At 37.2% G+C, this 12,196-nt stretch overlaps 1 protein-coding gene across 1 annotated transcript in view; it reads right to left on the bottom strand.

Moving 5' to 3' along the window:
* Positions 1-12,196, bottom strand: part of LOC106668379 (trypsin-1-like) — a 42,145-nt gene that overhangs the window by 24,694 nt on the left and 5,255 nt on the right. The window lies entirely within an intron of this gene.

The following is a 12,196-nucleotide window of genomic DNA, read 5'->3' as shown; positions in this document are numbered from 1 at the left end:
TATAAATATTGTGACTATATAAATTAAAGAATTATCTAATTTTTTCATTTGGGTCATTGACGGCCATGATTCCATGGTCACCGTTTCTTCCACTGTGACCTGAAAAATATATTGTGAAATTGACCCTTTATTATTTCTATTACGCTGAAATTTCACTATCTTCAAGGAATTTGATCACATTCTGAGGTATTTCCAGGCTAGTACTTTGCAGTCATATAGGACATGTTCCGATGACTCGTTTTTCATGACCGAGTGGGCAGATTTCTGTCTCAATTTTCCCAATTTTTAAAGGCAATATTCGAACGTGCAATGACCAGTATAAAACCTCTTAGTTTCCTTAATTGCTGGTTTGTCAGCGAGTGCATTGCCTTCAATCCCTTCCTTCCGGACGCCCACGACAGAGTTACTTGAGTGCATTTTGCCAAGAGTCGAAGATATTTTAACAATTCAATTAATTAAGGTTTTAAGTTGAGATAAAAAAAGTAAGTGTCACGAGCGGGATTCGAACCCAAGACCTTCGGCTTGATACACCGCTACTCTACCACATGAGCTATCGTGACTTCATTCTCCTCGGGCACTAATTTCCCATTTCAACCCCACTTTTTGAATTTTCCCTCCTTTTTGCCACTTTTCAAATGTCGTGTAATGGATTTGTTTCTCGGCGACAAGTGAAATGGCCACGGAGAGCTTTAGTGAAGTATACTTCATTTTAATTCATTAAATTCACTATTTTTCGTGGTCCGCTTGACCAATTAATATCATTCAATTAATTAATTAAGTGTCACGATAGCTCAAGTGGTAGAGAAGCGACGTATCAAGCCGAAGGTCGTGGGTTCGAATCCCGCTCGTGACACTGACTTTTTTATCTCAACTTAAAACCTTAATTAATTGAATGATATTAATTGGTCAAGCGGACCACGAAAAATAGAGAATATTTTAGCAATTATCAGACTAGGGTGAAGGTGGAGGGGTCTAAAGTCTTCAGTTCGGCTTGGCTGTTGGAAAGGTGTACATTTGTTCACCTTTTTTTATATTTCCTGTGCGAGGATCTTACCTTGGAAGATTGTTGTTGTGTCAACTATGGGGCTAGACGTTTCACCAAGTCGAAGTTTGGTCCTTGGACAATTATCGAGATAGTTCTTTCAGGCTAACAAGTCAGTCTCTCATATCAACTGCCTCTCTCCACTTCAAAAATTTATCAGATAAAATATAGTCGAAACGAAATATTCACTGAAAATGACGGTAGGTACAAGGCACAATATGATAAAAAGCGAGAATGTCCATACCCAAAGTTAGCTCGACCAAACAACCATCTTCACAGAGTATATTTTCGTAATATGTTTTTAATTGTGAATCATTATTTAAAATTGACGACAAATTATTACGTTAGATTATTTATTCAGGTGCTCAACCTACCATTAACTTTCTAATATAACATTATGTTCGTTTTCATACTTTTCCACTCCAAAGAAATCACCCAAACACTGAAGATGGCGAAATGCCGAAATGCGCCTGATTGACAAAAATCAGCGAGGTTAGGCAGACCAACCAAATCTTTGAAGGAGAGGACATCATCAAATCACTCCCCGAGATAAAATGGTCCAAAATCTTGGGGTTTGTGAACAAGTCCAAGAGGTTTATGCAGGACACGTGAGCCGACCAAGTCCCGGACCTTTTAGGGATGGGGTACGAGTCTACCCAGGCATTTAACCCCTCGGGTCTTGGTCGCCCACCCTGCATAATATATATAGGCAGACCAACATTATCAAACGAAAAAATTAGGCTACATCGAGTAAAACGGTACAAAGCAGTCATACGCGAAAGAGCGGGGAACCCAAGTTTTACCTAACAACGACCAACAGTCATCCCAAAACAGTCTTTACTTCGAACTAAAAAAAGTTTATGCAGTTGGACTCAGCCAAATCGCAATTAAGTGTTTGAAAGCCTAAAGTCTAAAGAGCTAGACAGACAGACAGACAGAGATTGATAGATCGCTTTATTTAATCGCGCCAAGTTAGGTCTCTTGGACATTTGTACCACTTTACGAGAGAGAGAGAGAGAGAGAGAGAGAGAGAGAGAGAGAGAGAGAGAGAGAGAGAGTGAGAGAGAGCAGATTTCATAGATGTTATTACAATTGCTTCTAGCTTTTTTTCTATTAAAGTCATAAATGTTTCAACTAGCTAAGCTACTATCCTAAGTACTAAGCTGGTATCCAAGGGACATTTTTTTACCCCAGTCATTGGCCAAACCGAAAAGCATGCCTCTTCATGAAGTTTGGGAGGTTTCTATTATGTTGANGATCGAAACGTTGGCACGATAAAGAAAATGTTTTTCTGAAACCTACATCACACCAGACCGCATCTCACGATATCTGAATAACTATCGATTAACGGTCACTGATCGCTACACATTCTGAAATATATTTTTAAACAATTAAATGTTTACAAAGAGAGAGAAAAAGCCACGAAATTTTGAGTAAGTAAGTGAAAAATGTACAAAAATCATAACTTGCTGCTGATTTATAAATACATATTATTTGTATACAACTTTCTCTTTTATAGATTGGATATAAATGTAATTACAAATCAACCACGTTTTTTTATTTTTTAAAATATATTTTTAGGAGGGTTTGCAACAGCAGATGTCATATAAACCCTCAGGGTGCCGGTGTTTTTGAAAAAAAGCAAAATTTATGAGTTGGAATGCAGGGCTGCACCGACGCCCTCTCTTCTTTGATTAAAAAAACCATATAATTTTATGTAATAAATAAATGATTTAAACTTCAAATAAATAAAGTAAAATAAATTCTCAACTTCGAATAAAATAAGTAAAATAAACGATTGTGAACTTCAAATGAATGAAGAAAAATAAAATCCGAATTCAAAATAAGTAAAATTAAAACGAACTTAAATTAACGATTTACAAATCGATCGATTTTACTAGCTAGCAAACAGTCCAAATATTTAATAAATTGGAACCACTTCCCTCATAAAACGACGATACAACGATGGACAGGATGGCGATGACATTGATGATGATGAATGAGGAAAAATGGTGACGATGCGATAAGGAGGAAAACGAAAAAAAAAATTTACTTCGACGGAACAACGATCGAAAGACGACTGACTCTCTTATCTACGGTAATCGCCAACTCACTGAGCCAAAGAATAAACAGGTGCGGATTAACGAAACGCGATTAAATAAATTCGGCAATAATTAGACTCAATCCTTCTTCTTAGAAGTATCAGGTCATTGACTGTTGCTGCTGCAATTTGATTCCCTAAGTTTTTTCCAAACGTTAGGTTAAACCTCCATTGAGCTGTTGCTTCGCATTCGAAGATGATATGAGTGGCTGTTTCTTCCTCCTCATTACATAATCTGCAAATGGGAACTAAGCTGGTATCCAAGGGACATTTTTTTACCCCAGTCATTGGCCAAACCGAAAAGCATGCCTCTTCATGAAGTTTGGGAGGTTTCTATTATGTTGATTTGGAAATTTGACGATAATCTAACAGTCAGACATCAAAATCGGTTGGCACCAGCGTGAAACGGGCCCCCCGGGTGAAATCCGTCTGTAACAATTTCCGAGAAGAGGGCGCCGTACAGAAAAACATTAGACCTCCTTTCGTTAAATACGAATCACGGCGCCTGTTTTTCCAAGATCGATAAAAAGAAATAAGAAAGCTGTTTTCATCCCAATTCCGTTTCCGGTTATTATTGTCACCCGGGCTGTAATTAAAGTCGAGTCCCGCTCCGATTGCGATTTCGGCCCATTCGATCCGCACCACTTAAGACGACGCCACCGGCTCCCATTTTGTCCCCCTCGGCACAAACACGAAAATAAACGCTTCTAATCTTTTCTATGATATACATGATTTGTTGTTACCATTTTATAATGATGTTGACTACACGAGAGTTCAACGTCATTACATTCCAACTAGGCACACCTTTAACATCGCCCTAAATATACTGCTCAAAAAAATGGCGCACTTGTAAATTTTGATTTATTTTTTAATTCGACAATATTTTGGCCATATTTTTTGTTTTACTTCCTGCTTTAAAAATAATTTTATAATTATAATTAGAAATATGTGATGTTAGGGAGAGGGGCGTAAACAGCAAACCTCCGATCTCGTTTCTATCAATGCCGGTCTTCTTTCTCACTACGATGTGACTACGTAAAGGCGAGCATAAATCTTTATGGAAAATACATTAAAAATAAAACAATTACATTACAATTAAAATAAATAGGTATAAATCAATAAATCTTCTTTGATTATTTTTTTATATTTTTTGACGAGGGTTTGCAACAGCAGAGGTTATATCAACCCTCGGGGTGCCGGTGTTTTTGAAAAAAGCCCATTTGTAAGTATGTCGGGTTCGAATGCAGGGCCGCTGGACTCGAACCCGGGACCTTCATCTTACAGTAATGAGCGCCGTGTCAACGCCTAAACCGTTTCGGCCACCGACGCCCTCCCCCTGATTGATGTTGCTCATTTTTCAACGTAAAATAACCAATATGAATTTATGAAATGAAGTTTATTTCAATATTAGACTGTATATTTCACTGTTAAACTCAAAATAATTGTGCTGATAAATAAATGACAATGTAAAAATTTATGTGTTGTGGTTAGTGACCGTTAATCGATGCGTGAGATGCGGTCTGGTGTGTCGTTGGTTTTAGAAAAAACATTTTGTTTATCGTGCCAACGTTTTGATCTTTATTGAGATCATCTTCAGGGCTCAAAGTGCAGACAAACACTTTGAGCCCTAANTGAAGATGATCTCAATAAAGATCGAAACGTTGGCACGATAAAGAAAATGTTTTTCTGAAACCTACATCACACCAGACCGCATCTCACGATATCTGAATAACTATCGATTAACGGTCACTGATCGCTACACATTCTGAAATATATTTTTAAACAATTAAATGTTTACAAAGAGAGAGAAAAAGCCACGAAATTTTGAGTAAGTAAGTGAAAAATGTACAAAAATCATAACTTGCTGCTGATTTATAAATACATATTATTTGTATACAACTTTCTCTTTTATAGATTGGATATAAATGTAATTACAAATCAACCACGTTTTTTTATTTTTTAAAATATATTTTTAGGAGGGTTTGCAACAGCAGATGTCATATAAACCCTCAGGGTGCCGGTGTTTTTGAAAAAAAGCAAAATTTATGAGTTGGAATGCAGGGCTGCACCGACGCCCTCTCTTCTTTGATTAAAAAAACCATATAATTTTATGTAATAAATAAATGATTTAAACTTCAAATAAATAAAGTAAAATAAATTCTCAACTTCGAATAAAATAAGTAAAATAAACGATTGTGAACTTCAAATGAATGAAGAAAAATAAAATCCGAATTCAAAATAAGTAAAATTAAAACGAACTTAAATTAACGATTTACAAATCGATCGATTTTACTAGCTAGCAAACAGTCCAAATATTTAATAAATTGGAACCACTTCCCTCATAAAACGACGATACAACGATGGACAGGATGGCGATGACATTGATGATGATGAATGAGGAAAAATGGTGACGATGCGATAAGGAGGAAAACGAAAAAAAAAATTTACTTCGACGGAACAACGATCGAAAGACGACTGACTCTCTTATCTACGGTAATCGCCAACTCACTGAGCCAAAGAATAAACAGGTGCGGATTAACGAAACGCGATTAAATAAATTCGGCAATAATTAGACTCAATCCTTCTTCTTAGAAGTATCAGGTCATTGACTGTTGCTGCTGCAATTTGATTCCCTAAGTTTTTTCCAAACGTTAGGTTAAACCTCCATTGAGCTGTTGCTTCGCATTCGAAGATGATATGAGTGGCTGTTTCTTCCTCCTCATTACATAATCTGCAAATGGGATCAACGCTGTATATACCCATGTTGTTTAGATGTTTTCTCAGATGCCAGTGACCGGTTAATGGTCCTAACACTCCTCTGAGTTGGCCCTCTCCAATTGCAGCAGTGTTTTTGCCAGTCTCGGTGAGGGTTTCATCATAAGTTTACTATGTCTACCACCGCTAGAGTTTATCCACTTCTCCTTTTGTTTTATTTGGATCCATTCTGCGATGGAAGATTCTATATTTGTTTTTGTTATCCCAAGTATAGGTTCTGGGCCTATGTATGGTCTTGCAGATCCTCCTCTGGCCAGTCTGTCGCTTTCTCGTTACCCAAAATGCCCCTGTGCCCTGGCACCCAAGATATCATCAGGTTATTGTGTTTCCCCAGGTTTTGGAGATTTTGGATGCATCGCAATTTTGATGTGATTAATTTACATTCTAATGCTTTAATGGCTGCTTGGCTATCTGATCTTATGAGGATTTTTTTGTCAGTGTAACCTCTTTTAAGATTTTCCAGGGCACAAGCATTGATGGCATGTCTTTCCGCTTGAAAGACCGAAGTGTATTCCCTAATGAGTTTGATTGCTCATGTTTTGGGCTTGTACAGAAAACGCTTGATCCGGTTCCTTCGTTTGTTTTGGAGCCATCTGTGTACCATTTCATTGTATCTGATGCTCTCCTGTGTTCTTCCTCTCCTTTATGGTCCATTGAGACATTATAGGAAGTTGTGAAGATTGTTTCCGGGAGTTGCACACGTAAGTGCATATCTTAATTTAGTTTTAATATGCCTAATCCTCGATACTACTTTACTGAACGATATTTCAGTTCGGCAAGGGTCGGACTACTCCGACTACTGTCCTGTGAGAGCGGGAGTACCACAGGGTAATGTGCTCGGACCAATTGTGTTCCTCCTTTACACACAGACATCCGATCCACACCTTCTACTCTTCTTGCATCCTTAGCTGACACTGCCGTCCGTTCGTCCAACGGATTGCAGAATGGAGCAAAATATGGCGAATAAAAATGAATGAAAACAAGTACACCCATATTACTTTTACCTTCCGAAGCAAAACTCCTCACACAATACACCTCAACAACATCCTTCTTCCCAAAGCTGATTGCGTACGATACCTTGGGCTCAATCTTGACTCACGACTGACGTGGAAACAACACATCCAAATAAAAAGACAGGAACGGACTATTCTATAAACTACTCGGACGCAAATCTAATTTTTCGACAAAAAACAAACTAACACTGTACAGAACACTACTGAAACCGATTTGTACATACGAACTAGAACTGTCGGGCACCGCTAAACCTACTAACATCTAATGAATTGAATCCTTCCAATACAAAGTCCTTAGAATTATAGTTACTACGTCTACAACGTCATCCTCCACAATGACCTCAAAATACCCTTTGTAAATAAATTAATCCCGTCCAAATTCGTCCAGTTCCACTCACCCCAACCCACTAGCCCAATCCATGTCCAACATAATCCATCCCCACCATCCTATCCACCGATTAAAGCGGAGATGGGCTCGGGACCTCCTCGATCAAGGACTAATCTTGCACAAAACAGGGAGACCAACAATTGTTGGCGTTTCCCGTTAAGGCAATACAACGTATATTGTAAATATATAAATAACCTCAAATTGCGAAATATATTAATATGGGTAATAATAAAAAGTTTTAATATGAAAGAAATATTAATATATTAGGTAATTGTATAAAACAGTAGGCAAAAAAATCAAAAGAAAGTAAATATTACGAAATCGCATTGGCGTTTCAAGGGACTCGATGAACTGATTAACTGCTGAACGATTTCATCACAGCCATAGTTTCCGGTCCGCCTGGTCTCACTGTTTCTCGCCAGGCTGAACATGGCGATAAGCAGAAATTCTTCTGGCTCTTTTATAAAAGTAATGCCGCTTTCGTCAAAACCGCCGACCCGACTTAAGTTCTAACTGTTCGATTGATACCACGGTAAATGAAGGATAACAACTTATTTATTAAAAGTAAAGTTAGATGACGTTTATTACTTACAATTAATAACAAAGTTTGCATTCTAGCCATGGATCCTAATATTCAAAAAATCAGCATAAAATACGCAGAAGAAACTCTGGGGGCTTGGCATGAGTATTTGTAATCAATTATCGATTATTTGTGTTTTTAATTATCTTTTTAGTTTTTAAAATACGTTTTCAAAAACAATTAAAAATTGAGATGAAAAGATGTGGCACGAGTGGGACTCTATCTCAAGGTGTACTGAGGGAATAAGAAAGATCTCCGAAGACCGTGGGTTCGAGTCCCACCCGTGATACATTTTTCCTTCACAATTTCTAATAACCAATTATATCAAAAAATCTAGTTTTTTCAAGGGTTAAACGATATCTTATATCTGTATTAACAATGTCGCTATTATTTTGAATCAATGTTATACTGTAATGGCTGGGTTCAACCTGGAATATGTATCGTTAATCAAGAATATAAAAATATCGATGTTTTATTGTATCGATAAAATAGAATCGATAGTATGCCGTGAAGACTGTAATTGGTAAGTATTGCAAATCTGAACGTGTTTCAATAGTCAATAAAATTGATATCATCAATAATACTGGCAACGGCACGATAATTTTTAACGATATACCGTGACGGTTATTATATCGATAAGTCATTAGAGTTCTGGTTTGACCGAATAACGTTTTTCAATTAATTAATCTTTATGGAAGGTATTGGTTGAGTTAAAAAAGTCAGTATCACGAGCGGGATTCGAACCCACTACCCTCGGCTAAATACGCCGCTACTCTACCACTTCGGTGATGACTTCGATCCACTTGACAAACGGCAAAAAAGGAGGGAAAATTCAAAGGTGGGGTTGAGATCGGAAGTTAGTGTCCGAGGGATCGAAGTCACAATAGCTCAAGTGGTAGAGCAGCTCTCAATTTCAGCTGTACGGCAAGGCCCTATTCTAGGACCTTTACTCTTTTCCATGTTTCTAAATGATCTGCCATTAGTTCTTAATTTCTCCCAATTCTGCTGATGACACCCAGCTTTACATCCAATCTTACAAGCAACATCTCTGAAGCTATCTCTCTGTTCAATCGTGATATTCATTCTCTCAACCAATGGTCAAGAAATGACGGCATTATTATAAAACCTAACATCCCAGTCTTTATTAATTTAAAAAAAAAAAATATTTCAAATTGCCTATCTCCTCCTCATATCTTCGGCTCCTCTATTAATTTTTAACCTAAAGTTAAAATATGACCATGTGAGCTCTATTCTCTTCGACCCTCAGCTTTTTCACTCCACAGAAAACTAGAGTTCTTATTAAATCCCTAATGATTCCTTTATGCTCTTACTGTTGTGCTATTTTTTCTATTTCCTTATAATCTAGATCTGCTCATCGCCTTCAAATTGTTTATCATTCTTGCATTAGATACTGTTATGATTTTAAACCATGGGATCATATTTCATCGTATATTAATGACCTAAGCAACCTTAAGATTCTAAACACTTATAAACTTATCCATAAACTTATAACCATCCCTTATGCCTTATATAAACGCACCAATCATGTCCGAAGCCTTCTACACTCTTCTAAACCTGTAGCCTCATCCTTCAGAATTGCAGGGTCAAGACTACGGACTTTGCTTCCCTGGGATAATTCATACCATGAAAAACTTATATCCTCTTTTCAATCTGGCTTCGGAAAATTTCATATGATACAGCCCTTCTCATAATCTCAGAGTACATTCACCCAGGCATTGAAGATAATAGATGTACTATTATTGTTCTACTTGAGTTTTCCAATGCATTTGGTTCCATTAATCATAGCTTATTTGGAAACTGACGCAGCTTTTTGGTTTTTCGCCTACTACTCTCATTTCCTTCTATCTGTCTGACAGAACTCAGAGAGATTAAGTTTCAAATTCTATCTCCTCTTCTCTCTCAATTTCAGCTGGTGTACGGCAAGGGCATATTCTAGGACTTTTACTCTTTTCCATGTTTCTAAATGAACCATCCCTTATGCCTTATATAAACGCACCAATCATGTCCGAAGCCCTCTTCTAAACCTTTAGCCTTATCCTTCAGAATTGCACGAGTTTGCTTCCCCGGGAAGTTCGTCCTGCTTCCTCGCTGGCTTGTTTCAGGTACATAGCATCTGAGTTTTTAAAAACGACAGGAATCATTACTTCTCCTTCTTTTTCTTTTTTCCGTTTTGTCTTTTTCTTTTATAATGTGGTTTCATCATTTGATTATAAATAATTAATATTTAAAAAAATATATTATTGTCATTATTGTTTTGTATATTTTATTATATGTTTTATTAGTATTGCTGCTGTTATTATTATTTTATTATGTTTATAAAGCTTAATTTATTTCTAATATGTCATGTAAAGCCCTATTTGCACCTTATAAATAAATCAAAACTATGTAGTCAATTTCGATATTTTTATATGACCGATCCTGATTTGAATGGTTGGTTAGCAAGAGCCTGCAAGAGCATCTTTCTTCTGGAAATATTATACTCATAAAGTCATCACTAAACTGTTTACTGGTAGAAGCGTACTTTCGAAAAACTTTTTGTTTTGGTTTTTCACTCGAAAAAACACGACTAAAAGTACAACCATACAAAAGTGTAAAGCAATGACAAAAAAAGAGCTGTGTTTAAAAAAAATTCAGAGGGGTTGTCTAGTCAAAGTTGGTCAGTTCAACTCCAATTTTGATTTGGTCTTTGCCATCTATGTGAGAATTTCTGCTCCCTTAAATAAGAGAACTCGATTATTGACGAAGTCCTGACATCGTAAGATGATCTTCATAATGTCCTAAAATATTACACTTATCACTTCTACTCGGATGACACCCTTCTGTGGCATAGGAATCCACACTATTAACGAATATCTCAGACAGAAGGACAAAAAGAAAATGCAGGAACAATGGAATTCACTCATTGGACATAAACAATCCAAGAATCTTTTAACCAATTTTGGTAAGAAAGAAATCACAGAATGTGTCAAAGGAAGCAGGAACAGAATGCGAATTCTAACAGGACACTGCAGATTAAATGGACACTTAAAGAAAATTGGAACAATCCAAAATGGCACATGTACATTCTGCAAGGAGGCTGAAGAGACACCAACACATTTACTAACAAACTGCGGAGCTACATTAGCCCGCATGAGGAAATTTTTTGGGATGTATAATGTGACCATAGAAGAGCTTCAACCACTGAAACCGGGCCTATTAATCAAGTTTCTTGATGAAATAGGACTCACCGATGTGCTTTAGGCAGAGAACGGGGGATACAATAGCTCTTAAAGGGCGCAGTATACCATACCCTGGAAAAATTACATCTATATCTACTCAGATGAAATCCAAATCTATGTCTCCTTTTCACATCGAGACCTTCAAATCTCTATCACACAATCCAAGAGGGCCTAAATACCACAAGCTTCTTGACCGTCGAAAATGGACTCTCAATATCAGAAGTCGCACACTAGTGTTTAGATCCCATCTCCTTCACCAATCCGCAGTGCATTAACAACCAACCTCTTTTCATCCATCTGTCATAAACATAGGGATCGTCCAGGATCAAAACCTATCTTGGAAACCCCATATTTCCCAAACCACACACCGCCGCTTCTCCATCCTCCGACAATTCCGTCATGCATACCTATTCTTGCTCCCTCAAACTCCCGGTCTCCTTCCCTGCGCTTTCCTATTTCGATTATGGCTGTTTGGTCTACAGTTCACTCACCTAGCTTGTCAATAGACTCAAGGTAATCATGAACTGCTTTCTTCCTTTCCTAAATACCTCTCATAATATGTATCGTAGAATGGACGAACACCTCCTACCACAGGCTACACTTTCTTGGCTCCTTCCTCTATCAATTTCTTCCCATTCCCCTTTCTATGCTTATAATCTGTTAGAATTTAGGTCTTCCGTAGACATCACACTCGATCCCGCTCTTTTAATCTCTACCCTTTATACGAACCTATCGGTTTTAGTCGCTCCTTATTCGTTCCTATATCCTCTGCAACCCCCTACCTATCCCCTATTCGTCGTTCTTCAAACCTTTCGACTTTTAAGTCCCGTCTTTTTTATTACCTCCTGTGCCTCCAATTTAACACCGAGGATCGTTCTTCTTCTGATGTTTTTGTTAATTTAATTTCGGTTAATTTTTTCCACCTCTTATGGTACGTTTCTTTTATACGTTATCTTTAGTACGTTTCATTTATTTTTATGCTATTACATTTAAATCTTCATTAATAATTACAATTAAAGTTTTTTGGTTGAAATAAAAAAATCAATAGCACGAGCGGG

This window comes from Cimex lectularius, unplaced genomic scaffold (assembly GCF_000648675.2).
Source record: "Cimex lectularius strain Harlan isolate CLEC.00 unplaced genomic scaffold, Clec_2.1 scaffold237, whole genome shotgun sequence".
Lineage (NCBI taxonomy): Eukaryota > Metazoa > Arthropoda > Insecta > Hemiptera > Cimicidae > Cimex > Cimex lectularius.
The sequence above is the reverse complement of the archived record's forward strand: the minus strand, read 5'-3'. Positions and strand labels throughout refer to the sequence as shown.